Below are 15,986 nucleotides of genomic sequence, written 5' to 3'. Positions count from 1 at the left end.
TATAAAAGTCAGCCGTGGTGGCACACGCCTTTAATCCCAGCACTCAGGGAGGCAGAGGCAGGCGGATCGCCGTAAATTTGAGGTCAGCTTGGTCTGCAAAGTGAATCCAGGATGGCCAGGGCTACACGGACAAACTCCATGAAAAAAAAAAAGTTATAAAAGTTTAAAACTGTAAAGGTGTAAGTGGGTCCCAGGTGCTGGCAGTAGCTCAAAGGGTATCTTAACCACAGAGAACTGACTGCAACAAGACCTTTTGCACAAACTAAAAACCACTGTCACCTTCTCTGATGATAAGACACAGTTAGACCTACGAATACAAGCAAAAATTTGGTGTCTCACCCTCGTTCAGAAGAAACCAACCTCTAAGGACTAGCCCAGTTGTGCAGCTGGTTTTCAACTAACCAGTTCAACTACCTCCATTTAGATTAAACAATACCCAATGGGCCTGGAAACCAAAGGGAAATTGCAGTCCATACTGCCAGGCTTAGAGAGACAGGCATCCTGGTGCCCTGCCAGTCACCCTGGAATATGACTCTGCTGCCTATGAAGAAACCTGGGATGTCATGAGTCTGATTCTGATTCTTTCAGAGAAAAAGTATATAATGTCTTGGACCTGAAAGATGCATTCCTCAGCCTCCCATTGGCAGAGATGAGTTAACCCATCTTTTTTAATTTTTATTTATTTATTTTTTTCTCTGTGTAGCCTTGAAAGTTCTGGAACTCACTATGTAGACCAGGCTGGCCTCAAAATCTTCCTTTACCTCCCAAGTGCTGGGATTGAAGGCCTGTGCCACCACTGTCCAGGCCCCATCTTTGCTTTTTTTGTTTTGTTTCAATGATGTGTTTATTTTTATTTCATGTAGTTATAGACAGTTGTGAGCTGCCAAGTAGTTGCTGGAAATTGAATCCCAGTTCTCTAGAAGAATAGACAGCGCTCTTAACCACTAAGCCACCTCTCCCCTCCCCCACCTTTGCTTTTAAATAGACAGACCGACCCAGTGGGAGGTTACATCAGGCAAATTACATGGACCAGGTTTCACCAAAGAGTTAAAAATTAGCCAAGCCTGTTTGATGAGACACTAAGTGCTGAGCTCCTGCCAGAGGTTTCCATAGAAATAGATTCTAGAAGGGCCACTGAGGGACTGCTGCAAGAGTTCCAGACCTTGGGTTACAGAGTGTCAGCTAAAGAGGCCCAGCTTTGTACATCAGAGGCTGCCTGTCTTGGCTACCAGCTGAGGGGAGGCAAAAGGAGCCTGTCTCAGAGTAAGATTGTTGCCGTCCTTCAGATTCCAACTCCAAAGACTAAGAGACAGGCTTGAGAGTTCCTAAGTGCAGCTAGGTATTGCTGTCTCCCGATACCAGTGTTTATGGAACTAGCCAGGCCTCTGTGTATCAGCAGAGTGGGGCACTGGGCTCCTAATATGGACTGAAACTAAACAAGATCTTCCAAAAGCAGTTTTAACCCAAACGTTAGGGCCATGAAAATGCCCTGTGACATACCTGTCCAAAAACAGGGTGGCCCACCTGTCTAAGAGTTGTGGCAGCTACTGCTAGTTTAATGAAACAAAGCAAACAAGTTAACTCTGGGTCAAAATCTTATACCCAACAGGCAGTGGTGGCACACACCTTTAGTCCCAGCATTTAGGAGGCCGAGGCAGGCAGGTCTCTGAGTTCGAGGCCACCCTGGTCTGCAGAGTGAGTTCCAGGACATACAGGGCTACACAGAGAAACTCTGTCTTTAAAAACACCAAGTAAACAAAGATCTTACACTCCCAGCACCCACAACACTGTTGAGGCTCCTCCTCCAAGCACCACTGGCTGTCTAATGACTGTGACCTAGTACCAGGCCCTACTCCTGGCCCACCCTCAAGTCCGGTTTGAGAAACCCACTGCCATCAATTCAGCTACCCCCTTGCCTGACGATGCAGGTGCTCATCCATGACCGTCATGAGATAGAAGATGAAACCAGGTACGTGGGAGCTGCAGTTGTCACTTTGACCGAAATGATGTGGGCCCAAGCCAGGCATCTCAGCCCAGAGAGCGGAACTGATTGATCTGACACAGGCTCTGGGATGAGGAAAAGGGAAGTCCACCACCATATACACAAACCATCAGCCAGATGCTTTTACTGCTGGTATGTCCTCAGTATGACCTATAGAGAAAGAGGGCTTCTCACTGCTGGGAAAAGGGATATGTAAAAAATCTTGGTCTCCTAGAGCTATTTGGCCTCCTCTACAAATTGCCATCCTCCACTGCTGGGCTTCTGACCTGGCTGCCCAGCAAGTGGCCCTAAGACCACTGATGTTCTGATGACATACCATGACGCAGTACTGCTTGAGACTCCACGGTAAAGAAGAAATGGACAGCTGAGCCCATAGTTGGTGGTGGACACCAGAGGGAAAGATCATTCTCCCAGCAACAACTGGCAGGCCTGTTGGTAACTGACCTTCACCATGCTAGTCATCTGGGGTCCACAAAAATGTCCAAGTTGCTCAGACCAAGGTATGTTGTACCTAGACTGGACAGCCTAGCACAGGAGTCTCAGCCAGATGTTAGGTTTGTGAGCAATTGAATCCAAAACAGAAATCCTTTATCCAGAAAGGGGTACAAATGGGGCCTGACAATGACCTGACTTCTTCCTTCTTTCTTTCTTTCTTTCTTTCTTTCTTTCTTTCTTTCTTTCTTTCTTTCTTTCTTCCTTCCTTCCTTCCTTCCTTCCTTCCTTCCTTCCTTCCTTCCTTCCTTCCTTCCTTTTTCTGGCCTGACTTTCAGAGTTCTGGGCAGGTAAAAAACAACAACAACCAAAAAAAAAAAAAAAAAAAAACCCATAAGAACAACAGAACATTAAAAAACTCTAACAAGGGGCTGGAGAGATGGCTCAGAGGTTAAGAGCACTAGCTGCTCTTCCAGAGGTCCTGAGTTCAGTTCCCAGCAACCACATGGTGGCTCCCAACCATCCATAAGGAAATCTGGTTCCCTCTTCTGGAGTGCAAGTGTACAGACAGAACATTGTATACATAATAAACAAATCTTAAAAAAAAAAAAGATATTCCTCTAAAGAAAGAAAGAAAGAAAGAAAGAAAGAAAGAAAGAAAGAAAGAAAGAAAAAACAAAAACAAAATTCTCAATGGAGTCCAGCAAGGATGGACTGACCTCCTTCCTTTGCTTTGCGTCAGCCTGCTGCACCCCATGTGGAGAGGGACTTAACCCTGTGGAAGACCTCCCCTGATGCTTCTCAGGCAAAGAGAGCAGCACTTCACAAAACTCTCTAACCACTCCTTTCTCATGTCACCACAGGCCCCCCAGCCCTCCACACAAGCTCTTCACTGACCCAGCTGAGAGAGCCAGCTGCCCACTGTGCCCATGGCCAGTTTCTCCTTGTTCAAGTCCAGCAAATACCATCTGGTCAAGCAGAATAACCGCAGGAGTGCCGAAACTAACCGGGGAAGAACCTGCAAGGTGGTTCTCTCCACTCCTACAGTGGTGAAGGGAGCAGGCATCACGTCATGGATCTATCACACACACACACACACACACACACACACACACACACACACACACACACACTCAGTCACTCTGCTCACGAAAGCAAAAGCCTCTGGACTATGGACCCATTAAAATTAAAGTTTCATTGGGCCCTGGGCTTTTCTACTCCTGTCCCTCTACCTCTCCCTAAGTTGTGTATTGCACTATGGGTAGGAATACAGGGTCACAGTCCAATCCAACAGCCCTCAGGCCTGGACTGGAAGGTATTAGCTAGTGTGACCACAGAGCAGCAAGCCATATTCCATCCTCACCTTTACTTGCTGATGCCCACTTTAAGTGCTTGGTTGATGAAGAAAGGAAAGATGTGGGCATTTATCTTTTGAGATAAAAATACACAATTTACAATTCTATGCATGCCCTGCAGCTGGGACCACTAATTCCAGGAACAAGGGAGTTTCCATTGTAAAAACTGAGGCTTCCTGAAAATTTTCTTTATAAAGATTTTGTACCCCTACCGATGTTAATGTAGGCCAGCCTGGTCTATAGAGTGAGTTCCAGGACAGCCATAGTTACACAAAGAAACCCTGTCTCAGAAAATAAAACAAAACAAAGTTTAAAAGATTCTGGCCTTTAGGAAACAGGAAATGCCTGGGGAAACAGACTTCATGCCACAGGAAGGGACCCTGGGGATGGAGTTAATCATTCTCAGGCAGAAATCAGCCAGGATTGCTGGTTATGCTTAGACACCCGGCCCCTCCCTGTCCCACATAGGGATGAGAACTAACCATCAGCCCATTGACTGGCAGAACTCCCTGTGGCATGAGTTAATTTGTGGCAGCCCAAATTAACGTTAGAGGATTTAAAAGGGGCTAAGGTTTGTCTAATGTCAAAAAGTTTTAATCCAGGTGCTTCCCCTATTCTTATGCCTGCTGTTCTGCCTAATGGGTTAATTCATCTGAATAACAGCAACATTACCGAGCCTCTGACATGACTTTGTGGATATATACCAATGGTTTGACTGAATATGTCTCTTCTGATGTTTCCCAAACTAAGTAGATAGGTTGGTCAGGACCTAGAGGTATTAAAACAACAGTTAGATTCTCTTATGGAAATGATCCCACAAAATTGGAGAGGCTTAGACTTACCTTTCATGATATAAGAAAACTATATGAGGATGGACATCAGAAGAAGGAGAAAACAGGGAACAGGACAGGAGCCTACCACAGAGGGCCTCTGAAAGGCTCTACCATGCAGGGTTTCAAAGCAGATGCTGAGACTTATGGCCAATCTTTGGGCAGAGTGCAGGGAATCTTATGATAGAAGTGGGAAATAGTAAGACCTGGAGGGGACAGGAGTTCCACAAGGAGAGCAACAGAACCTACAAATCTGGGCACAAGGATCTTTTCTGAGACTGATACTCCAACCAAGGACCATGCATGGAGATAACCTAGAACCCGTGCACAGATGTAGCCCATGGCAGTTCAGTGTCCAAGTGGGTTCCATAGTAATGGGAACAGGGACTGTCTCTGACATGAACTGATTGGCCTGCTCTTTGATCACCTCCCCCTAAGGGGGGAGCAGCCTTACCAGGCCACAGAGGAAGACAATGCAGCCACTCCTGATAGACCAGGATCAGAACAAAGGAGAGGAAGACCTCCCCTATCAGTGGACTTGGAGAGGGGCATTCGTGGAGAAGGGGGAAGGAGGGTGAGATTGGGAGGGGAGGAGGGAGGGAGCTACAGGGGGGATACAAAGTGAATAAAGTGTAATTAATAAAAATTAAAATAATAAAAAAGATTTAAAAAAAGAAAACTATGTCAGGTTTTTGGGAAGAACCTGTTGTTTCTATGCTAATTGATTAAGAGTTAATTTAAAAAAATATCTTGCCATGGCTAGAAAAAAAAACCTCAAAAATAAAAAGAGACAAAGACACAAATCAGATAATTGATACACCAGACTCTGTTCTCTTGGTTCCTCCTGGATAGCTCATCTGCTATCAGCACTGGCTGGACCTTCAGTTCTCATTCTGATTCACAATGAGACCCTGCATCTTACACTACAACAGGATGAATCTATGATCTGACTCATTCACTCAGACAGGTGGGGAATGTAACAGTGCCAGAGACCTTAGCAGGACCCCACCTTACTCCACGACTTCGTGATGGAAGTGCCATTCAGTCTGGAAAACTCAGTACGCAGATAGCGCCACCTGCCAAAATGAAAACAAAGGCCCAATCCACCAAAGTCTGTAGTTCTGGGAATATCTCTAAATGTACTTGCTTTTTGGTTTCAGTCGTTCTGCTTTCTGGCAAACTGTTCTTGTTAACTGAAGTGTGTCAGCCCAGAACATGGATTTTGTGCTTACAAGCTCACCCTGAGAAAGAAGCAGGGCTACCACACTGGAATCCTGAACATCCAGTGCAGGCGGCTAATAGACACCTTCTATTGCCTCCAACCCGTGTCGAAGCAGTCTTCTCTGTGAGCACTCACAAGTTCCACCTTTGACCATTGCACCAAATGAAGCTTCTCCGACTAAGGTCAAAGGCTGTACTGCTCTGGCGTATTTACTGCTCAGACACAGGGTTAAGCCAATAGAAAGTCTTTATTAGCTGGTGGTGGCCACACTGGCTGTTCCAGATCCCAGGCAGCACTGAGCCTTTCTCAGGGTGAGCTCTTAAGTACAAAATCCATGTTTTGGGTTGACATACTTCAGTTAACAAGAACAGTTAGCCAGAATCAGAACTACAGAAGCCAAAGAAAACAAGGTGAGTACATTTAGAGACTTTCCCAGGACTATGGACTTTGATGGATTAGGCCTTTGTTTTAGTTTTGGCAGGTGGTGCTGCCCGCACGCTGAGTTTTACAGCCTGAACGGCACTTCCATCATGGAGTCAATTGCGGAGCCTACTAAGGTGTGTGGTCCTGTTACAAACTCATGACTGGTTGAAGTGATGAGACCAAGTGACAGCAGAGAGCTTGGCCCAAACAGGACACTGATGTCACCTGCTCTAAGGCCTAGAGAACATCCCCAAAGAGGAGGGATGCTGTCTTCTGTATGTGGACATGGCAGTGATGAACTCTCAGCTGGGGTGACTGCATGGGGTCTGAAGAGAGAGGGGGGAGGACTTGAAGGTAGGATGGAGGCTAGCTGGGAAAAAGAGGGTTGTGGAGTGGCTTGGGGATGAGAGAGGGTAGAGGGAGGTGAATGTAACCACAGCGCACTCTCTACAAGAATCAGAGCATCAAACTTTAAAAATTCCTGCTTGAGCCAGGCCTGTGACTCACACCTATAATCACAGCATGGAGGAAAGTGAGGCAGGGGGATTATGCGTTGAAGTCCAGACTCCCCAAACAAAACGAAACAAAATATCTTAACAAAACAATATTAACCACAGAGATCAAGGGAGACAAGGAGAGGGTGGAAGAGAAGGAAAGAGAGATCCTGCCTTATCTAGTACTGCCTTTTAAGAAAATTCACAGAATATATAACCATTATGAAAATATAAAAAATATGTTTGAAAAGATACTGACTCAATCAGTTTGACATTTTTATTTTTAAAAGTGTATGTATGTATGTATGCATGCATGCATATATGTATTTTGAGACAGAGTCTTTCTGTGTAACCTTGGCTGTCCTGGAACTCACTCTGTAGACCAAGAGACCTTGAGCTCACAGAGACTGGCCTGTTTCTGCCTCCTGAGCACTGGGATTAAAGGGGTGAGCCACCACTGCCCAATCCTCAAAATTTATTTTTTATTTTATGTGTATGAATATTGGCTTTGTATGTATGTCTATGCACCACACGTGTGCCTGCGTGCCTACAGAGGCCAGAAGAGAGTGTTGGGTCCCTTGAAATTGGAGGACCAGACAGTTGTGTAGGTTCTGGGAATTGAACCCAGGTCCTCTGGAAGAACAGCCAGTGCTCTTAATCACTGAGCCATCTCTCCAGTCCCAATCAACTTTAATTTTATCCTCCTCTGTTACTTTGTTGTTGGATTTATAATGCAGTCTAAAGGAACAAACTCAATATTCTCTCTCTCTCTCTCTGTCTCTCTCTCTCTCTCTCTGTGTGTGTGCATATGTGGCATTATGGATAGAACCCAGGGTCTAGCACATGCTGTGTAAGCACCCTACGATGGGGTTACTACTCAAGACTTCATGTTTTTGCCAGACACAGTGGTTCACGCCTTTAATCTGAACACTTGGGAGTCAGAGGCAGGCGGATCTCTGTGGGTAGGAGGCCAGCCTGGTGTACAGAGTGAGTTCCAGGACTGCTAGGCCATTTTTGTTCTCAGGGGGGTTTTGTTTTTAGTCCAGGAATCAAACCTGTACTTAGGAGTTCAAAATTCCTCGTGCTGCCTATTACACCTCACCCTACCAACTTCACCAGTAAGGTCAGCTAGCAAAGCTATTGGGCCCATACCCCGAAAACGATGGTTTAAACCCTTCCCCTACTAAATTAACTTATACACTCTTATCATTATTTATTTCACCCTATTCTTTGGCCCCATAATTACCATAACAAGCTCTAATCTCATACTTATATGAATTGGCCTAGAAATAAGCCTACTCTCAATTATCCCTCTATTAATTAACAAAAACAACCCACGATCAACCGAAGCAGCAACTAAATACTTTATTACACAAGCCACAGCCTCTATAATTTTTCTCCTAGCAATCACTACCAACTTCTACCAATTAGGAACCTGATTATTTCAAGAACAAACAAACAATCTCATCATTATACTCATAACTATCTCCATGACAATAAAACTAGGCTTAGCACCATTCCACTCATGACTACCCGAAGCAACACAAGGCACCTCATTTCATACAGGGTTAATCATCCTTACATGACAAAAAATTGCACCCCTATCTATCCTTTTCCAAACTTACGAACTCCTTAACATTAAACTCACCACTACAATAGCAATCGTTTCAGTCATCGTAGGAGCATGAGGAGGCCTTAATCAAACCCAGACAAGAAAAATCCTAGCATACTCATCCATTGCTCACATAGGATGAATAATCGCTATCCTTTCCTGTAACCCCAACCTAATAATTTTTAATTTCATTATTTACGTTCTCCTTACTTCTTCAGTATTCATCATATTTATAATATATTCCCTCACATCCATCAACTTAACATCACTTACATGAAACAAAATCCCTACAATACTACTTATTTTACCCACAACTCTCTTATCTTTAGGGGGCCTACCCCCATTAACAGGGTTCCTACCAAAATGAATCATCATAACTGAATTATTAAAAAACAACAGCGTAACTCTAACAACATTAATAGCCATAGTCGCCCTACTAAATTTATTCTTCTACACACGACTAATTTATTCCACAACCCTGACTATCTTCTCTACAAATAACACCTCTAAAATAATCTATCACCAAATAAACCTAAAAGCTAATGCCCTACTGCCTACCATTACCATATTAGGCACATTTCTACTTCCTCTAACTCCCCAACTAATTATTTAAGAAGTTTAGGATATATAGTCCAAGAGCCTTCAAAGCTCTAAGAAAACATAAAGTTTAACTTCTGTGTAAGGACTGTAAGATCTCATCTTACATCTATTGAATGCAAATCAATCACTTTAATTAAGCTAAGCCCCCCCCCCCCCAGACTGGCAGGATTAAATACCTACGAAAATTTAGTTAACAGCTAAACGCCCTATTACTGGCTTCAATCTACTTCTCCCGCCTTTAAGAAAGGGGGCGGGAGAAGCCTTAGTAGAACCATTATCCACACCTTTGAATTTGCAATTCAATATGATTATCACCTTAAGGCTTAGCAATAAGAGGACTAAAACCTCTGTACTTAGATTTACAGTCTAATGCTTACTCAGCCATATTACCTATGTTCAGCAACCGTTGATTATTTTCAACAAATCACAAAGACATCGGAACCTTATATCTTATTTTCGGAGCCTGAGCAGGAATAGTAGGAACAGCCCTAAGCATTCTTATTTGAACAGAATTAGGTCAACCAGGCGCTCTACTAGGAGATGATCAGATTTATAACGTTATCGTAACTGCTCATGCCTTCGTTATAATTTTCTTCATAGTTATACCCATGATAATCGGAGGCTTCAGAAACTGACTTGTTCCACTAATAATTGGCGTCCCCACATGGCCTTTCCACGAATAAACAATATAAGCTTTTGACTCCTTCTCCCCTCATTTCTACTCCTACTGGCATCATCTATAGTAGAAGCTGGAGCTGGAACAGGTTGAACAGTATATCCGCCCTTAGCCGGAAATTTAGCCCATGCAGGAGCATCAGTAGATCTTACAATTTTCTCTCTTCACTTAGCTGGAGTATCATCAATTCTAGGGGCAATTAACTTCATCACCACTATTATCAATATAAAACCACCAGCCATGACACAATACCAAACACCACTGTTTGTGTGATCTGTATTAATCACAGCAGTATTATTACTACTTTCCCTTCTAGTTCTAGCTGCAGGAATTACTATACTTCTAACAGACCGAAACTTAAACACAACTTTCTTGGACCCCGCCGGAGGGGGGGACCCAATCCTTTACCAACATCTATTCTGATTCTTTGGACACCCCGAAGTCTATATCCTCATCTTACCAGGATTTGGCATCATTTCACATATCATCACATATTATTCAGGAAAAAAAGAACCATTAGGTTACATAGGGATAGTATGAGCCATAATTTCAATTGGATTCCTAGGCTTTATTGTATGAGCCCACCACATATTTACAGTAGGGCTTGACGTAGACACCCGAGCTTACTTTACATCAGCTACCATAATCATTGCCATTCCAGCCGGGGTAAAAATTTTCAGTTGACTAGCTACCTTACATGGAGGAAACATCAAATGGTCCCCAGCTATACTATGAGCATTAGGGCTTATTTTCCTATTTACTGTAGGAGGACTAACAGGGATTGTCCTGTCAAACTCCTCCTTAGCTATCGTATTCCACGACACATACTATGTAGTAGCTCACTTCCATTATGTCTTATCAATAGGAGCTGTATTCGCCATTATAGCTGGGTTTATCCATTGATTCCCTCTATTTCTGGTTACACTCTAAACGACACTTGAGCAAAAATTCACTTTACCATCATATTTGTCGGAGTAAACATAACATTTTTCCCACAACATTTCCTAGGACTCTCAGGAATACCTCGACGATACTCCAATTACCCAGATGCTTATACTACATGAAACATAGTATCTTCTATAGGATCATTCATCTTTCTAACAGCAGTATTAATCATAATTTTCATTATCTGAGAAGCCTTAGCCTCAAAACGAGAAGTAATTTCAGTTCCATATTCTTCCACCAACCTAGAGTGACTACACGGTTGTCCTCCACCATACCATACATTTGAAAAACCCACATAGTGAGATCTTGTCTTTAAAAAAAAATCACCTTCTTTGTTGGTAAATTGGTTGTTCTTATAGTCTTGTCTGGGAAGCAATAGATTCCTCAAATCTTAGCACTGAGGCAATCTCATTGATCATATTCTTGTTACTAAAAGCTTCCCTGGGAATTGGAACTATAAAATTTGGAATCACTTTAGCTTCAAAAATGTATCTGGTAGCACTGGAGAGATAATTCACTGATTAAAGGTGTATATTGCTCTTGCAGAGAATCAGACTGTGATTCCCAGCACCCACTCCAGCTCTAAAGAATCAGATGTCCTCTTTCGGACTCAGAAGGTACTGCCCTCAACATACATGCACATACAATAAAAATGAAATAACTCTTAAAACAGTTAGATGGGTAAGTAGATCAGTCAAGCCATGTCTTTGCTTCACCACACTAAGGCACTTAACTGATCCTGGTGTGATAGGTCAAAGATTACTCATCTTATCTCAAGTGGAGCCACCTTTGGTTTAGCCTAAAACTGATCCCACCTCCCTTTTCTATTCCCGCCATGAAAAGTCCCACGGGAAAATACCCAACCCTGTTCTAGAAACTCAGAGTCAAAACACTCCAGCTAACTGCATGTTTTTGGCTTCTGTTAAACTGCTTGCTTGCTTTACTCCCCACTGCAACTGCTAATTAGGATGTATTTTTTTCTGTGACTTTTGCCTTAAAAGCTGTAAAACCCATTCGAGGCTGCTCTGTGAGAAGTGCCTCTCTTCAGGCAGTCATCGGTGGCTAAATACAGACTCTTAATTCAGACTTTGGTCATGGTGAGTGATCTTCTAAGTCTCTACCCTGCAACATTTGGAGGTCCCACTGAGATCCTGTCAAGATTGCCTCCACCAATCCCCAGGTCTCAGCAACAGCCAGCTGCAGACCATGTTGATGTGGACAACTTCCTCCTGAGAAGTGTGCAACCTGAGGTGTTCTGGGGCTCCAGGAGAGAAGGTCTTTTGGCATTTGCAGCAGTGCAGGCCCCTCTGACACCACTGTCTCTAAATTTCCTTCAGTGAGAGTCACTTTAACCAGTAAGTCTGGTTAAAGTGCTTTCTGTTTGGACAGATGGGAGCAGTCAGACAGGGCCACCAACCCAGGGTCTGGGATTCGTGTGAGATGTCCCCAGACTCCCCCCCCCCCATGACAGTGTGTGGATGGACACCCTTAATTTGTCTCCTTATTGACGTTGTTTGTTCTTGTTTTGTTTGTCTCTGCCTCTTCTGGTTGGTCTGTTATTTGTCATTGTGAATTGAGATCTGGAAAATCAAACTATGGGCAGTTCTTCTTTCAAGCAACTCACTCCATTGAATTGCTTATGTCACTATTTTCAGGAGGCACATAAAAGCAAGAAACAGACTAAAGAGCCCATTTTTTGAAAGAATGCTTTTGGACCCTCTGTATATTAGAATATATATATATTCTTTTGCTATTGAATGGCTGTCTGCGGACACATAAACTAGCCACAAAGCCTGAGCAGTAAGACTGATGATCACAGGAAATCGTGGCTACCCTGATCAGTTCCTTACATAGATGTTTGGCAAAGTCTCTTACAATACTCAGGACTTGTTCCATTAAAGCTGGCCAGGGTTCTGGTAGCTAAGCCCCAAGAGGGAAAAGCACCAAAAACTCTACCCAGCAACCTAAAGGAGAAAGAATTATTCCCACCCAATATTGGTTCCTGGACAAAGATGACTCCCATTCCAGGCCTTAACCCCAGAGGCCATTTCACATCCACAGTTGTTCCAGTTTATCTCCTACCTGAATCCAGCAGACATCTTAGTAACCATCCCTGATTCCCTGGACTCCCCAGACTTGACTCAGACCCCAGCGTTTTCTGCTGTTCTTTTCCTCTGGTAAAGCCCCTAGACTCACCTCCGTGTCCACAACAGGCAGCCCCAGACACCACTTTTCTTTGAAAACTACAGGCACTCATCTCTCTACAGGAGGGTCTTCTCTCTAACCAGGAGCCCACCTGGCATGATTCCAACAGCCACTGGCCACCCTGTTTACATCAGCCCGCATATGGTCCGGAGCTAAGAAAGCTGTTCTGGATCCTGACGGAGATCTTTGGCTGATTATGCTTATGGCACTGAGGGCATGTTTCCATCAGCTAGCCTCACTGAGATCCTAACACCAACCAAAGGAAGGAGGTGCCAGACACCTACCTCAGACTTTGCTGTCTAGGCTCCAAGCAGCGGCACAGAAGCCCACAAACCTGTCAGAGTTTAATGAGGTCATACAGGCGGCCTCAGGACATCTTGCTGGGTTCCTAGTGCACGTTCTAGAAGCTTCCTACACTTATATACCCATAGATGTAGTGAAGTTTTGGTGTCTTGAAAAACTCAGTTATGTCATGTAGACATGTCTTTGTTTTAATCCCAAGTGTGGGATACGGGGCTGATTCAGATTGTCCACAGCAGCAAACTATTTGACATTAGCAAACTATTGGCCTGGAGAGGGGCTCTTGGCCAGCTGCAGGTAGTTTAATTCTGAGTACTCTGGAAAGGGAATAAATGCAGATCCCAGAGAGAGAAAGTGGGGGGCACAATAGAAAGAAGAAGGTTGGTGATGCTTCCCCCCCACCCCCACTGCTCCTGGTTGTTGCTGATGCGGTTCAAGAAGGTGGAGATATCCTGACACAAAGATTGGACTTGCCCCAAGGAACCCAACAACCATAAACAGCAGGAAGTAGCCAGAGAACTATGCTCCCTTTCCCCACTATCCGCCTTTCTCTCCTACCTGCTTTTGGAAGGTATTAGGAGGGATAAGGGGTGGGGAAAGAAGAAAGAGACATAAGAAATGCAAATAAAATAAATATTAAAACTACGGCAATACATAGACCCAGAAGCACCAGGGAACAGGCAGGTTCTCAACATCCCCTTTGCCACCTGGTTACCCGCCCCCCCCCGATATTAGAAAGAATTTACAAAGTTTTGAAATATCCAGTTGCCGGAGGTGTCTCAAAACTGTTTAACAACAGAGAACTGATTGAGAGCTAGAAGGAAAAGAGACATACTAAAGCCACAGTGGCGGCCCTGTGAGAAAATCCGGATAATAAACCAGTCTGGTGAAACAGATGACAAGGAGGCCAGGAAACAAGCAAGCCACTGTTAGAGAAAGAGCATGTGCCAATTGCAAGAAGAAAGGACATTAGGGGAAATGAGTGCCCTGATCAGAAGAAGACCCCACAAGTACCATGGTTAGAAAAGTAACAGGGCCCAGGCTCCCACACTCTAGCACTCAGGAGCCTTAGGGCAAAACTTAAAAGTTGGGGACCAAACAATTGACTTCTTAGTAGACACCGGGGCAACATATTCAGTCCTTAAGAAGCCCCTAGGACAATTGACTTATCATAAGATTGTCCAGGGGGGGCAATAGGAAAAATGACCCCTAGACCACTAACCCATTCCATAGACCTAGGAGACAGTCACCCACTCATTCTTGGTCACACAGGACTGTCCCTACCTACTGTTCCAATGAGACCCTCTGCATAAGCTGAAAGCCAGCGACACCTTCTCTGATGATGGGATCCACGTAGACTTCCAGACACCAAGCAAGAGTTTGGTATCCTGCCCTCTATCAGAAGAATATCTCCTAGCTAAAAGCCCTGCCCCCCAGTCAAAAGATACAGCTGGGCTGTCTCTCATATTTACAACAAAACTTCTTGGGGGTATGGGCAGAAAACACCAAGCTCCTAATTGTTCTGTTAACCAGTTCAGCTATCCTCGTCTAGACTAAACAATACTCAAAGTCCCCAGAAGCAAAAAGGGGAATTAGAGTCCATACTGCCAGGCTCAGAAAGACAAGCATCCCGTGGCCCTGCCAGTCACCCTGGAAAATGCCTCTCTTGTCTATGAAGAAAGAATATAGATCCTCCAAGATCTGAGGGAAGTGAATAAGAGGATCAAGGCCATCCACACCTTGGTCCCAAACCCAACTACTCTCAAGAGTTTAAGTCTACCATAGAAACAAGTGTCTTGAACCTGAAGGTTGCATTCTTCAGCCTCCCATTGGCAAAGGCGAGTCAACCAATCTTTTCTCTTAAATAGACAAGACCCAGAAGGAGGTTACAGTGAGCAACTTACATGGACCACATTGCCCCAAGGATTTAGAAACTTTCCCAGCCTGTTTGATGAGGCACTAAGAGCTGACCTCCTGCCCTTCCATTAGAGATTTCTCAAGACCATATTCTTATAATATGTAGTTGACTTCCTCCTGCCTCTAAAACTAAAATAGATTATAAAAGGGCCTCTGAGGGACTGCTGCAAGAGTTACAGATCTTGGGCTACAGAGTGTTGGCTAAAAAAGCCCAAACCTTGTATACCAAGGCCTACCTATCTCTGCTGCCGGCTGAGGGGAGGCAAAAGGAGCCTACATCAGAGCAGGACTGCGCCATCCTTCAGATCCCAACTCCAAAGACTAAGAGACAGGTTTGGGAGTTCCCAGGTGTGCTTAGTGATAAGCATTCTTCTGACCGACGAACCAATTCAAGCCAAGTTACTTTATAAATGTAGGCTTATTGGGGTCAGCTTGGGAGTGGGGGTGGAGTTGGAGAGAGGGAAAGCAGAGAGAGAGAGAGAAACAGAGAGTGGGAGAGAGTAAAGGAAAATCAGAGAGAGGGAAAACAAAGAAGAAACACAGAAAGAAGAGACATAGAGAGAAGGGACTCAGAAAGAGAAGAGATGCAGAGAGAGAAGAAACACAGAAACAGAGGGTTGGGTTTTGCAGCCCCTGCATATCAGGGTTTGTGGAGATAGCAAGGCCTCTGTAGAGCACCACAAAGGGGGCACTGAGGCCCTCATCTGAACTGAGACTGAACAAAAGGCATTCGAGGCTTTAAAAACAGCTCTGGCTTTCACTCCAGCCCTGGAGAGGGAAATCACCTAGACCAGGAAACCTTCCACCCACTCGCTCCCTTCCCTTCTCTGAGCCTCTGGTTCTTATGTTTGGTGCACTGAGGGGGTTCCAGGCGCCCAGGAAGCCCAGCTCTGGGAGGTAGTGGGAGGCTACACCACCTCCTCTTTTAGTCTCCTTACCTGGTGTGGAGGAGATGGGTCTCTCTGGGCATGGC

Source organism: Psammomys obesus, unplaced genomic scaffold, assembly GCF_907164565.1.
Source record: "Psammomys obesus unplaced genomic scaffold, mPsaObe1.curated_primary_1811, whole genome shotgun sequence".
In the NCBI taxonomy this organism is placed as follows: domain Eukaryota; kingdom Metazoa; phylum Chordata; class Mammalia; order Rodentia; family Muridae; genus Psammomys; species Psammomys obesus.
Note: the sequence above shows the minus strand (reverse complement) of the source record.